Here is a 6,000-nt window from a genome sequence, read left to right on the forward strand (position 1 = left end):
TCCGCTTCTTCCTGGGTACCAGCAACTGGGATGGGGCCATCTGTGAGCTGATCATGGAACTCTTGACATTTATTTTGACAAAAAAAATTTTCGTTTTCAAGGATGTTTTCTATTTACAGCAGCGCGGCACTGCCATGGGCGCGGCTTGTGCGCCCTCTTTCGCCAATCTCTTCCTAGGATACTGGGAGAGGGAGATCTTTGGCGGGGGAGGGCCGCGGGCCGCGGACCATGTGCAGTGCTGGCTGCGCTACATTGATGATCTGTTCATTATATGGCAAGGATCTGATGTGGCTTTACATGAGTTCATGGATCAGCTCAATGTAAATACGTATAACATCAAATTGACGTATCAGGTGAGTCAGACCGAGGTGGACTTCTTGGACATCAAGATTGAGGTTGATGGTGACAGGTATTTGCAGACTGATGTCTTTAGGAAGTCCACGTCGGTCAACTCCCTGTTACATGCAGAATCAAGCCATCCGTATAGTACAGTTAGGGCCATCCCAGTTGGCCAATACCTCAGGATGAAGCGGATCTGCTCCTCCACCACTAAATTTGAGGCGCAGGCAGCTGACTTGAAAGTCAGGTTCCAGACCAGGGGATATAGCAATAGAAGCATTAAGAAAGGATATCTAAGAGCTAAATATGCACCACGTGATCAATTGCTATACACTGGTAAAAACAAACTGAAAACCCCTGAACAGCAAAATGCGGTGAGATTCATCTCCACCTTTAATGGTGAGTGGTCCACTATGAGGGACTGTCTCCAGAAACATTGGGGCATTCTCCAGAGTGACCCACTATTATCTAAATGTCTGACCAAGCATCCTCTAATGACCGCAAGACGCAGTAAAAATCTTAGGGACTTACTGGTGTCAAGTCACTATGTCCCTAAGATACGTACATACAATTTTGGATCTGGTGGACCTCCTCATGGCTGCTATAAATGTGGGGACTGTATTTCTTGTGTGAATATCTGTCGAACTACCACTTTTGAATCTGCTGATGGTCAAAAAATCTTTTCCATCAATTATCACATAAATTGTAACACCACGCATGTGGTATATTACGCTACATGTAGCTGTCCTAAGATTTATATTGGTCTAACTTCCCGCCGTCTTGGTACCCGTACTCGGGAACACGTACGGGATATACTGGCAGCGGTAAATGAGACAGATATAACACAACTTAAAACAATACCACGTCACTTTTTGCAGTTCCATGGATGTAACCCAAAATCCTTTATGGTACGGGGTATCGACCTTGTGAAATGTGGCATTAGAGGGGGAAATACCAAGCGCATCCTGGCACAAAGAGAATGTCGCTGGATTTCCACATTGGGCACCATGATGCCCACAGGCCTTAACGAGGCACATGGATTTTCCTCTTATCTTTAAGAGACGTAGTTTTGGAAAAAAAAATTTTCCTTTTGTCTTTGGCATTTCCTGCTGTCCCCATCATATCTCATCAGTTTTTAATTGTGTGTCTTTTGTCTCATATTTTAGTGTGTGATTATTTCTTGACGGCGTTCATGTGATGTTTGCCAGCTGTGGACACAAATCGGAGGTTGTAATTGAACTGAAAATCCACAAGACTTAACATCAGAGTACCACACAGAATTTCGAGGGGACATCATAAATTGGAAAAATGGCCATTATAGATATAACCGATTGAGGACTTTACATATATGTCTTATGACTAATTGCTCTATATTTTCTATCTGTGGATGTGCTCTCTTTTTTATGTTGGATGTCCTCAATGGTGGGCTTGACCATTTACGCCGTTTGGATATTTTATTCTTGTTAATTTTGCTATTGTTGTTATTACCATTTATCTTAAACACTTTTTTGTATTGCACATTAGTAATTTTCCCTGTTCAATCTTCTTCTGATCCTCATATCTTGCATGATGTTGGATCTGAGTTTTGATATCCATTACGGATTTTAGAGATTGAAGTTCAGGAAATCCATCACCAATTGTTATTGTTCACGCATGTGTTTATATATATATAAAAGAATATTCCATTTAATATAATATGATTTTTTCACCATTTATTTCATTAATTTGTCATATAGTCACCTGTTTACATACCGCGTAGTCTATCCTGTGTTATCTCTTGTCCTCTTCCTGCAGCGCGGTCCCGTGTCATGTGTTGGGGGCGTGGCGCCCGCCCGCTCACGTGACCGGCGCCGACGGTGTGGGAGTGAGGCTTGGGATGCACAGGGTTGAATTTGCGGCTCACGCATGCGCACTGGCACAATCTTCACTCGGTCACATGATCGGATGTGACCACTATTTATATGGGACTGGGATCGCAATTAGGCCACGCCCCCTGAGGAAGCGGCAACGTTCAAACGCGAAACGCGCGTTGGGGTATGTGACTGGGTGCCGGACGAGACCTCTACACCATCCCACATGGGTAACTAACCATCTTTACTTATTCTGTGTGCATGGCAGCTTCTGGCCAGTTTTGTAGCACGTTTGCACTTTATAGTCTTATTTCACTTTTTGCTGGGCTGCCGGTTTCTGGCAGCTAGCTGTCAGCACACATGACTGTAAAATATACGAACTCTATATATATATATATCTTAGGATTTTTATGTCTCGTACTGGTTTTTCTCAGCTCACCACTGTATCCACGGATGTAGTCACTGTGTCACTTTACTATAAGTGGTAATATTTTATTTGTTATTTGATTGTACCTTTAATAAAGTTTGTACTATTTGATTTAAATACGTTTGGCAACCCTTTTTGACTCATGGTTCTCCAATTAGTTTTATATCTATGGTTGAGTCGCCATTTTTTGATTAAGCAATACACGGCTGATGTTCCTTTGTATGTATATCAAGGTGTAAGTAGCTTTTTTTGGAACTTGTGGTTCCACTTTTGAGGAGTCAATTAGAGAACTGTTGCTGAGCTATTGCTGAGACTTATGCTTCCACTGTTGAGGAGTTAGTAAGAGAACTGTTGCTGAGGGCATTTTGATCCTATTCTATTACGTGCACCAACAGCTTCTGCAAAGTGAGCCAACAACTGCAGCAGCAACTGAGGCCCATCATTGGACTGTGTTGCAGCCATTATTAGGTGTTATTATTTAGGCGTGTGTCTGCTGTCACTTAATGGGAAAGTGTCATCATTAACCTTCAGACGTACTGCTGAGCCCATTTTGAACCAGTATCATAGATTGTGTGATAGTATATGCTTTGCTGTTTCTTGGTATGCCTTCTGAATTTCATCTGAGGACGTACATCCAGCTGAAGTGTATTGCGGCACACAGACCAACCGGCTCCCTGCACTGCAATACATGCTGCTGGCAAATCAGAAGCCAGCAGCTGACGCTGGCATGCCATCATGAGTAAAGCATGGCAGACTGGTCATTCACCGCCAATGCCTGGCTCGACAAAGTTAATTGCAGGCTATAGAAGAGGACGCATGCTGAGGCACGTAAGAAGAATTGCTTATTTTTTAACGTGTTGCTAAATAGCGCTACAACAAACATTATAAGAGAAAGGTTCCAAGGATGTGGGACATTATGCAAGGAAGGGGTCCAGGATGAGGAGCACTTTCCCAAGAATGGGGCCCAGGATGAGAGGTCATTATACCAGGAAGGGGCTTAGGATATAGGACAGCATACCAGGATGAAGTACATTGTTACAGGATGGATACATAATACCAGGAACAGACCCATGATGGGAACATTGTTATAGGATGGGAGACAGTATAATGGAAAGGCCCCCCGAAGGAGGACATTATACATGGATGGGGGATATTGTTACAGGATAGGGCCAAGAAGCAGCCAGGAAGGGGAAATTATTGTAGTAAGGACCCCAAGACAGGGGAAATTATAGCAAGAAGGAGCCCAGGGAGACATTATTACTGGAACGGACTCAGGATGGGGAGCATAAGACCAGGAAGGTAAAAAAAATGGGGAACATTACACCTGGATGGGAGACATTACACCAGGAAGGGGCCAAGGATGGGGGACATTATTACAGAAAGGGGTACGGAATGGGAGACATTATTTCGGAAAGGTGACAGGATCGGAACATTATTAAATGAAGGTTTAACAAATATGTCTTTATCAAATCTAGAACACTACAAAAGCCAATACATCTCACCAAAATGGAGGTGGGGAAAGGTCCAAATTTTGCTTTGGGTCCCATGTGCTCCCTTGTCTGTACCCAAATTATGCCTAATTTATTTTGAGATTTAAACCTCTCTGAAGTAAGTATTTTCAGCTAAACAATGTGTTAACAATTTGCTTATTCTGGGAAACTCTGTAATATACTCTAGTAGAAAGACTTTTATTGTAAATTATACATGCCACACGCAAAACCAACGTTATGTACACAACCCCTGCATATATCTCATTCCAAAAAGCTGCACATTTTTTATACTGTCATTAACTGTAACCAATTCCTATTTGTAAAAATTTTCTAAACATCACTTTGTGAGAATATTAAAGCCATGTGGTAGAAAACCATGTATTTTTTTTATAGTCACTGACTTGGCCTCTCTTATTCGTTGCCCCCATACCATATCACTCACCTTTTTGAATACTTTGATTAGATCTCTGTCCCAGCAGTGAAAAGAAATAATTGTAATCATCAGTTTTCGATCTGAGATGCTGAACTTGCGTTATAACTTTCTCAGCAGGGCTCCAGGTGCTCAGCTTGGTGTCTCAGCACGTTGGTATATTATATTTACAATTTGCACAGAATGTATTCATATTTTTTGCAGCAGTCAGTGATTAATCATGTAACTCATGTTTCAAGAAAAGCCACATTGAATGCTGTAATGAAATAGCATAAGGCTTGAACCTATCCAGGTACGTGTCACTGAGCTAGATATTATGCTTCATACTCTATTGTGACAATGTCAGCACCTACTGGATAACCCATTACAAGACCAGCTGCCATTTTCTGCCAAATCCAGTGCCATCACGTTTGACTAAATGAAAAAACATGTACAGGTTGGAATATACAATTTAAGATTTGATTAGGACAGGTACCATATGCATGCTGTCATTTTACTAATTTGCATATAGAAATTATTTGTACATGATTTTATGTAGTAAGCATTAATATCCCAATTATTTGGGCTTCGATGAGGGCAAATATCATTTCATGCCAGATTTGGCTGGAAATTGCCTGAAAGTCCAACTATTTAACCTTTCAAAGAAATGAGTAAATGACATGTTAATTTCAAACAGGATTCATAAGTAATAATAATTTTATTTCTATAGCGCCAGCATATTCCACAGCACTTTACAAATCAGAGGGGACTTGTACAGACAATAAAGACATAACAGAGTAACACATAATTCAACATATACCAAGAGGAGTGAGGTTCCTAAGGTGGTTGGGGCCTACACTCTTTACCTGAGGAGGAAATGAAAAGTGTCAGAGAATAGTTTAGGATTGTTGGATAGTGCAATGATAAGAGTGTTGAAGTAGGTTTGGTTGGAGATGTGAAGGGCAGATTTGTATGTTTTAAGCGTAATCTTATAATTGATTAAATCTTTGGTCAAAAGTGATTTTTTTTTCCACAGACGTTCGACGCACCTGGAGCACTGCAATATAAATCGTATTTGAAGCGCGTGCCAGGGTTGCAACCATCTGAATTGTTCTATGTGTAGGAGGTGCATCTTCATCTGGTGCACTTTCTAGTATTTCATTATAATGTTTTAGGGCTGAATCAGATATCAAAAGACTGACCGTCACTTCCAAACAGAAATCAGGTGTGAACAGGTGCTTACTAAGAGTAGCCATCTCCATATACAACTAAACAAATAAAGTAACACTCAGTAGCACTATAGCATGCAAACATGAAATATGAAAATTGAACTACATTACAGCAATAGAAAGTATGAAAAATTGAGAATACTTGGCACATAAACTATTCAATTCATGTGTACCCGGCAGCCATGATAAGGTGACTCTGGTTGCTGGGACCTATCCTAATGTGAATACTCTCTTAGACTAAAGTCTACATCTCTAT

The 6,000-nt window shown here is 41.0% G+C and overlaps 1 long non-coding RNA gene across 1 annotated transcript in view; it reads right to left on the bottom strand.

Annotated features, from left to right (window-relative positions):
• Nucleotides 1-4,595, bottom strand: part of LOC143773892 (uncharacterized) — a 168,686-nt gene extending 164,091 nt beyond the window's left edge. Inside the window, exon 1 of the long non-coding RNA XR_013215433.1 lies at nucleotides 4,549-4,595. This is a non-coding gene — a long non-coding RNA (uncharacterized LOC143773892). The remainder of the gene's footprint in view (nucleotides 1-4,548) is intronic.
• Nucleotides 4,596-6,000: the final 1,405 nt, after the last annotated feature.

This window comes from Ranitomeya variabilis, chromosome 5 (genome assembly GCF_051348905.1).
Source record: "Ranitomeya variabilis isolate aRanVar5 chromosome 5, aRanVar5.hap1, whole genome shotgun sequence".
Lineage (NCBI taxonomy): Eukaryota > Metazoa > Chordata > Amphibia > Anura > Dendrobatidae > Ranitomeya > Ranitomeya variabilis.